Raw genomic sequence first — 9,288 nt, 5'->3', positions numbered from 1 at the left:
TGTGGTGAGCTACATACCCCTGTGTGTACCCCCTTTGTGTTCACTATTCCATTCCTATTTTGTTTGATTTTGTCTTGCTATGAACCTTTTAAAATTTTGGAGTGTACAGATGCATCTGTTGCTGAACATATGTTGGAGTTGCCCTTTGACGAGGCACACCACCATACAAAAGGCACCATATTTTCACCCCCCCCCAAATCACCATAGCTTCAGTAAGACATACTATTTACCTTCCAAAAATTACAAAAAAGAGAGGCAGAGGTTCTGCGCAAGGTGGTAGCAGGGGCCCAGCAGATCCTGCAAAACATAGCAGTGGTAGGGCCGCAAAAACTGGAGGTAGGTCCCATGTGGCTTTTCTTCTCCAAAGGGGACGTCCAATACAGTCACAGCACAACCAGCAAATAGTTGAATGGATGACTAAACCTTCTACCTTTCCTCCATGGTGATGAGCAGCCCGTTGCCTTCCACCATTTTGCTGGCCATACACTAATGTTCATACGAACATTCTTACAAAAATTCTTAGTACACTTACACACTTACTTTACACGCACATGAACTTTAATGGCATCCCAGTCTTAGTCCGAAGGGTTCAATATTGAGTTGGCCCAGTGTCAGGGCTGGGCTCAGGCCTTATTTCTCTGAGCTGGCCGCTCAGCTGTCGGCTAATTGCCAGCTTCTATCTCTCCACAGTGACTCACCTGTTGATGATCCGGCTCGTCAGTCCTGCCTACTTAAGCAGTCCAGCTCAGTTGAGCTCTGCCTTCACCTTGGTCAACATCACAGAGACTTTCTCCTGCGTCTGTTGAAGACTTGCTCGGCTGACATCCCTTCTGGCTCCTGATCCTTCTTGCTGTTCTACTACGTTTATCTTTGGCTCTCAGACATTTGTCTTGGCTGACTATCCAATCCGGTTCCTGAACTCTGGCTATGTTTTGACTAGGTTTACTCTGTTTATCTTTTTATTATTATTATTAAACAAGTGTGATTTAACTGTACTTCTGTCTCGGTCTGATTCATGGCTTCTGACACCCACCCTTTGCAGCTATAACAGCTTCAACTCTTCTGGGAAGGCCGTCCACAAGGTTTAGGAGGGTGTCTATGGGAATGTTTGACCGTTCTTCCAGAAGCGCATTTGTGAGGTCAGGCACTGATGTTGTACAAGAAGACCTGGCTCGCAGTCTCCACTCTAATTCATCCCAAAGGAGTTCTATCGGGTTGAGGTCAGGACTCAAAAGTATTGGGACGCCTACCTTTACACACACATGAACTTAATGGTATCCCAGTCTTAGTCCGTAGGGTTCAATGTTGAGTTGGCCCCACCCTTTGCAGCTATAACACCTTCAACTCTTCTGGGAAGGCTGTCCACAAGGTTTAGGAGTGCTATATTTGCCTACTTAAAGCGGAGCTCCACCCTAAAGTGGAACTCACGCTGATCGGCACCCGCCCCCCCTCCGGTGTCACATTTGAAACCTTTCAGGGGGAGGGGGGAGCAGATACCTGTCTAAAGACAGGTATTTGCACCCACTTCCGGCCACACTACGGGCAAAAGACGGGTTTTTCTGACTTTCCGTCTGTCGCCCTTTGTGTGCTGGGAACACTCGGCTCCCAGCACACAGCGTGTGAGCCAATCAGCGGGTGCAGCGCGACTCGCGCATGCGCCGTAGGGAACCGGGTAGTGAAGCCGGAGCGCTTCACTTCCTGGTTCCCTCTGAGGATGGCGGGGGGAGCAGCAGAGAGACGAGCGATCGCTCAACCTCTGCTGCGGACGGCGCTGGACTCCAGGACAGGTAAGTGTCCTAATATTAAAAGTCAGCAGCTGCAGTATTTGTACCTGCTGGCTTTTAATCTTTTTTTATACTGGCACATCCGCTTTAAGCCGTCCAGCTCAGTTGAGCTCTGCCTTCACCTTGGTCAACATCACAGAGACTTTCTCCTGCGTTCCTTTTTTTTTCCCCCACAGAGACTTTCTCCTGCGTTCCTGTTGAAGAGTTTAGGAGTGCTATATTTGGCTATATTGAAAAAAAAAAAAAACTTTTTTTTTTTTAACCAATTTAATTTTGTAAATAATTTTTAATTTAACCCATGGCAAGATTAAAAAATAAAAATAACGTAAAGCAGAGAAAGGGCTTTTCAATGGGCTTCATTGGCTATTAAAAAAAAATAAAAAAAAAAACTTTTTTTATTTAACCCATTTAATTTTGTAAATAATTTTTCATTTAACCCATGGCAAGATTAAAAAAAATAACGTGAAGCAGAGAATTGGCTTTTCAAGAGGCTTCATGGGCAATATAAAAAAATAAGAATATTAATAAAAACATTATCGTAAAGCAGAGAGCTTTACAATAATGTTTTTTTATTTCTATTTACATTTTTTTAATACAGCCCATGAAGCCTATTGTCTTAAAAAGCCCTTTCTCTGCTAATTCATTTTTTTTTATTATTATTAAACCCTCAAAGTCACATGAAAAGGCCCTCTCCCTGTTTTACATTTTTTTTTACTTTTTAATTGTGCCATTGGTGAATGTCCCCAAGGTAGTTAGTGCCTGTCTTCCTATGGCCCTTTTTTGGCAGTCATTTATTTATTAACCCCAAAAAAGAATAAAATGGGATATTAAAGTCCCCCCATCCCCCCCAAAGACTTCAGTAGCATTTAGGGGATTTTCCTGAATTCTGAGGATATTTAGTGAAACTGGCCGGGAATGGAAGCCGGACAGATCTGCTCTACCCTAATTATGACATACAGTCAACGTGTTCATAAATGATGAAAACCATAAATGATCTCCTTAGCGAGCCCCGGGAACTATGGGAACCGAAATATTCCGAATTCCCACAGTATTTTGCGGAAGGATAAGCGCCATCCGAATAAGAAGGAAGATTTAATTTGCAGATGATCGATGTATAAGCCGCGGACGACCTTATGGTGAAAGTGACACGTATCTGCACCAGACAAAGGCTCCTAACAGTCTGACATTAATGCCAGCTGTCACTATGAATCTGCTTATCAGGGTAGACTGTTAGCTCCTGAGGACAAGAGGACCCAACCCCGTGTGCTGCCTGTGTAATTCCCTTATCTCTTCCCCTCAGCTCACACAACAATCCCAATTTAATAAGCAGCCATTGTTACCGGTTCTCCTTGGTGATATTTACACTCAATGGGGACATTGTACATTCCAGAAGGTGTCCAGTAGAGTCGTCTTCCAGTAGAGCTTCAATCCATGGCGCCCCTTCCGGTACCGAGCCAATCACAGGAGGTCCGGGAGGGGGCAAGAGTGTCAATAATGTCTCCAAGTCTTCAAAGTTTCTCTCTCTCTCTTTCTTTCTCTCTATCTTTCCCGCGCTCCCACTTTCTTTCTTTCTTTCTTTCTTTCTTTCTTTCTTTTTTTCTTTCTCTTTCTTTCTTTCTTTCTTTCTTTCTTTCTTTCTTTCTTTCTTTCTTTCTTTCTTTCTTTCTCACCTCCATCCTCTCATTTTTCACTTCCTCCTTCCTCTCTTCATCTCTCTCTCTCTTTCTTTCTCTCTATCTTTCCCGCGCTCCCACTTTCTTTCTCACCTCCATCCTCTCATTTTTCACTTCCTCCTTCCTCTCTTCATCTCTCTCTCTCTTTCTTTCTCTCTATCTTTCCCGCGCTCCCACTTTCTTTCTCACCTCCATCCTCTCATTTTTCACTTCCTCCTTCCTCTCTTCATCTCTCTCTCTCTTTCTTTCTCTCTATCTTTCCCGCGCTCCCACTTTCTTTCTTTCTTTCTTTCTTTCTTTCTTTCTTTCTTTCTTTCTTTCTTTCTTTCTTTCTTTCTTTCTTTCTTTCTTTCTCTCTATATATTTATACTGTATATCTTTTTCACTCTTCATCTTTTCTCTCTCCCTCTCTCTCTTTTTCATTCCATCAGCCTCACTCTCTTTTCCTCCCTTTCTCTTCCTTAGTCTTCTTTATTCTCTCCCTCTCTCTTTTCTACTCTTTCTCTCTCTCTCCTTCCCTCTCTCTTTTCCTTTCTCTACATCCCTCCTTTTTTCTCTCTATCTTTCCCACGCTCCCACTTTCTTTCTCGCCTCCATCCTCTAATTTTTCACTTCCTCCTTCCTCTGTTCATCTCTCTCTCTCTAACAGACTTTCTCTCTTCCACCCTCCCTCTCCCCACTTATTTTTCTCCTTTCTATTTTCCGCTCCCTCTCTCCTCTTCCTTCCTTCCTCTTCTCTTTCACTCTCCCCCTACTTTCTTTATTTCTCATTCACTCTCCTCTTTCTTTCTTTCTTTCTTTCTTTCTTTCTTTCTTTCTTTCTTTCTTTCTTTCTTTCTTTCTTTCTTTCTTTCTTTCTTTCTTTCTTTCTTTCCCTCTGTCTCATTCCCTTTCTCTCTATATATTTATACTGTATATCTTTTTCACTCTTCGTCTTTTCTCTCTCCCTCTCTCTCTTTTTCATTCCATTAGCCCCATTCTCTTTTCCTCCCTTTCTCTTCCTCACTCTTCTTTATTCTCTCCCTCTCTCTTTTCTACTGTTACACTCTTTCTCTCTTTCTCCTTCCCTCTCTCTTTTCCTTTCTCTCCATCCCTCCTTTTTTCTCTCTATCTTTCCCACCCTCCCACTTTTTTTCTCACCTCCATCGTCTCATTTTTCACTTCCTCCTTCCTCTTTTCATCTCTCTCTCTCTAACAGACTTTCTCTCTTCCACCCTCTCCCCACTTATTTTTCTCCTTTCTATTTTTTTCTCCCTCTCTCCCCTTCTTTCTTTTTTTCCTTCCTTCCTCTTCTCTTTCACTCTCCCCTTACTTTCTTTATTTCTCTTTCACTCTCCTCTTTCTTTCTTTCTTTCTTTCTTTCTTTCTTTCTTTCTTTCTTTCTTTCTTTCTTTCTTTCTCTCTATATATAAAAAATGACTCTTCATCTTTTCTCCTTTCTCTTCCTCTCTCTTCTTTATTCTCTCCCTCTCTTTTCTTCCCTCTGCCCCACTCTCTCCCTCTCCAGCTTTCTTTCTTACTTTCTTTTTTTTCTTTTCTTTCCTTTCTCGCTCTCTCTCTCTCTCTCTCTCCCCTTTCCATCTTTCTTTCCATTCTCTCTCTCTTCCTCCCTCTCTATTTTCCTTTCTCCCCATCCCTCCTTTCTTTCTCTCTATCTTTCCCGCTCTCCCACTTTCTTTTTCACCTCCATCCTCTCATTTTTCACTTCCTCCTTCCTCTCTTCATCTCTCTCTCTAACAAAAAGTGCAAATAAAAAAAGTATCACGGACAGTACTCAATTTTCTCTGGTACATTTCATGAATTTATTTGCATTAAAGTGGATGTAAACCCGATTTCTTTTTTTTCTTTTTTTACTTAATGCCTTGTATAGTATAGGATTTCATGTCATCTGTGCCCAGTCTTGCCATGAAGAGTTAATCCAGCTCTGAGCAATCCTCCAATCATGTAGCCCTGTCTAGGGTGACAACATTGCTCCTCCATAGGTATAGTACAGCAAGTGTTGTCACTCATCCTGTAGTCCTGTCTAGGGTGACAACATTGCTCCTCCATAGATATAGTACAGCAAGTGTTGTCACCCGTCCTGTAGTCCTGTTTGGGGTGACACCATTGCTCCTCCATAGATACATTCCCATGAGTGATGTCACCTGCCCTGTAGTCCTGTCTAGGGTGACAACAATGCTCCTCCATAGATATAGTACAGCAAGTGTTGTCACCCGTCCTGAAGTCCTGTCTAGGGTGACAACCAGGGGTCAAGTCCTGGATAAAAAAGTGTGGGAACTCCCACCCAAGATCCACTCCCCCACCCAAAAAAAAATGACACGCTCATATGCATAATTACTAAACCGCATGTTTTTTTTTTTCGATACACTGTACCTTTGTAATCCTTTATGTTACTGGCCGCTTCTTGTATATGGATTCATCGGGTAGTATGCGGGTATTCCGTCACTTCCTCGATGCCGCAATGTCTCCTGGGAGCTTTTGTCATTGTTCCCAGGAGACATTGCGGAGGTCTGCCGCGAGATATCGCGGGATTTAGAAAGAAGCAAGTTCTTTCTAAATCCCGCGATAACTCGCCCCTGACAGTGACTCGAGCTGGGCATCGCCGCTTAGTGAAGGATTGGCTCCGGCGGCTCAGGCGGCTCGGCTGCTCTCGTCCTGCAAAGGGAACTGAGTTTCTGCTGTGAAAAAAGTGCAGGAACTCCGTTCCCACGCGTTCCCGCAGGACTTGAGCCCTGGTGACAACATTGCTCCTCCATAGATATAGTACAGCAAGTGTTGTCACTCATCCTGTAGTCCTGTCTAGGGTGACAACATTGCTCCTCCATAGATACATTCCCATGAGTGATTTCTCCTGTCCTGTCTAGGGTGTCAACATCGCTCCTCCATAGATATAATATCATGAATGTTGTCACCCGTTCTGTGGTCCTGTCTACGGTGACAACACTCCTCCCACATAGATACAATCACATGAGTGATGTCACCTGCCCTGTAGTCCTGTCTAGGGTGACAACATTGCTCCTCCATAGATATAGTACAGCAAGTGTTGTCACCCATCCTGTAGTCCAGTCTAAGGTGACAACACTGCTTCACCATAGATATAGTATCATGAGCGTTGTAACCCGTCCTGTCTAGTGTGACAACACTCCTCCTCCATAGATAGGTTCCTATGAGTGTTGTCACCCATCCCATAGTCCTGTCTAGGGTGACAGCATTGCTCCTCCATAGGTATAGTACAGCAAGTGTTGTCACCCATCCTGTAGTCCTGTTTGGGGTGACAACACTGCTCCTCCATAGATACATTCCCATGAGTGATTTCTCCTGTCCTGTCTAGGGTGTCAACATCGCTCCTCTATAGATATAATATCATGAATGTTGTCACCCGTTCTGTAGTCCTGTCTAGGGTGACAACATTGCTCCTCCATAGATATAGTACAGCAAGTGTTGTCACCCATCCTGTAGTCCTGTCTAGGGTGACAACACTGCTTCACCATAGATAGCTTCCTATGAGTGTGGTCACCCATAGTCCTGTCTAGGGTGACACCACTGCTCCTCCATAGATACATTCCAATGAGCGATGTCTCCTGCCCTGTAGTCCAGTCTAGGGTGACAACATTGCTCCTCCATAGATACATTCCCGTGAGAGTTGTCACTTTTAGAAAAAGTGGTGGACTTATAGAGCAATAGGGTAACAGGAAAATAAGTACAGTAAAACCTTGGTTTGAGAGTAACTTGGTTTGAAAGCGTTTTCCAAGACAAGCAAAATGTTTGAATAAATTTTGCCTTGATATACAAGCGATGTCTTGATATAAGAGCAGCGTCATGTCACAACTGAGTGTGAAAGAGAAGCAAGGAGCCTCTAAGTGTAGCAATATGGGTTACATTTAATGAAGGTACAACATTTATCAACTTATTGCTACACTTGGAGGCGCCTCTCTTCTCTTTTAGACCCTGTAAAAAAATGCTTTGATATACAAGTGCTTTGGATTACAAGCATGTTTCTGGAACAAATTCTGCTCACAAACCAAGGTTTTACTGGATGTTCTATTGGCAGCGTCACCAACAGCGGCGATCCGTCCATAGAGGGTGCTGGAGCGCCGCCCCCTCTGGCTCCGCACCGCCACTGAAAATAACATACATTCATGCATCGCATGAATGTATGTTATTGTTGCCAGCTGCCGCTGGTCTATTCAGGTGGCCGGACATTGAGCGCCGACCACCTGAATAACGGCAGCTGGTTGGCTGTGCGGAAGTGCCTATCAGAGCCAGCGGCTCTGATAGGCTTTCCGAGTACAGCCCCCGGATGTCTTATCCAGGAAACGTACGGGGTGCGTTCCTCGGATAAGTCTGACGGTCGTCTCAGCCAATCAGGTTCGCCGATTCTGGTTATCGGTAACCTGATTGGCTGAAGTGTCACCAAGGCAGAAGAAGACATGGAGGGACGTCGAAGGATTAAGGTAAGTGCATTTTACAGGGCGCAGTGGCAACAATGGGCACAGTAGTGACAATGGGCACAGTGGCGACAATTAAAGGGCACAGTGGTGTCAATTGGCAAAGTGGCGACAATTGAGGGGCATAGTGGTGACAATTGGCAAAGTGGCGACAATTGAGGGGCACAGTGGCTGTGTTTGATGGCATGGCACAGTGGTGACAATTGATGGCACAGTGGCTGTGTTTGATGGCATGGCACAGTGACTGTTTGGCATGGCACAGTGACTGCGTTTGATGGCATGGCACAGTGACTGCATTTGATGGCATGGCACAATGGCTGCGTTTGATGGCATGGCACAGTGGCTGCGTTTGATGGCATGGCACAGTGGTGCGAATTGATGGCATAGTGACTGCATTTGATGGCATAGCACAGTGGTGATAATTGATGGCACAGTGGCTGCGTTTGATGGCATGGCACAGTGGTGACAATTGATGCCACAGTGGCTGCATTTGATGGCATGGCACAGTGAGTGCATTTGATGGCATGGCACAGTGACTGCGTTTGATGGCATGGCACAGTGGCTGCATTTGATGGCATGGCACAGTGAGTGCATTTGATGGCATGGCACAGTGACTGCGTTTGATGGCATGGCACAACGGCTGCGTTTGATGACATGGCACAGTGGTGCGAATTGATGGCGTAGTGACTGCATTTGATGGCATGGCACAGTGGTGATAATTGATGGCACAGTGGCTGCATTTGATGACATGGTACAGTGGTGACAATTGATGGCACAGTAGCTGCATTTGATGGGCACAGTGAGGCTGCAATTTTTTTTTCTTTTTTTTACGTTTGCACCCCCTCAAAAATTTTGAGCACCAGCCGCCACTGGTCACCAATGAAGTGATTCTCTTGAATGGGAACATGACAGGTTCACTTTATTAAATGTTAGCGATTAGGTCAGAAACTGGCAAAACATGCAGAGAAAGTTCTATCATAGGGTGACATCTAGTGGTCATATTAGAGTTTGCAGTTGAGCAAGCACAGTGCAAAAACAAAAAAAAACAAAAAACAACCACCAATCATAGAGAAGATTAGTGGTCATGCGTTTAAATCGCTTTTAAATCCATGCATCCCCGTCTAATGCCTAGATGTGGTCGTGACTTACACACCTAGAACGCTACCGGTCACCAGAGCCGTCTTAAAAGCATCATGGGCCCCTGGGCAAAGTAATGCTCTGGGGCCCCTACAATGGAGACAGTGCAGGTAACCAGACATCAAGTAGATAGGAGGTAGGGGAAATGTAGGGTGTAGAGGGGTCAGAGTGCTGGGGGGATATCTTGGGTGTAGAGGGGGTCAGAGTGCTGGGGGGATATCTGGGGTGTAGAGGGGTCAGAGTGCT

Source organism: Rana temporaria, chromosome 13 (assembly GCF_905171775.1).
Source record: "Rana temporaria chromosome 13, aRanTem1.1, whole genome shotgun sequence".
NCBI lineage: Eukaryota > Metazoa > Chordata > Amphibia > Anura > Ranidae > Rana > Rana temporaria.
Note: the sequence above shows the minus strand (reverse complement) of the source record.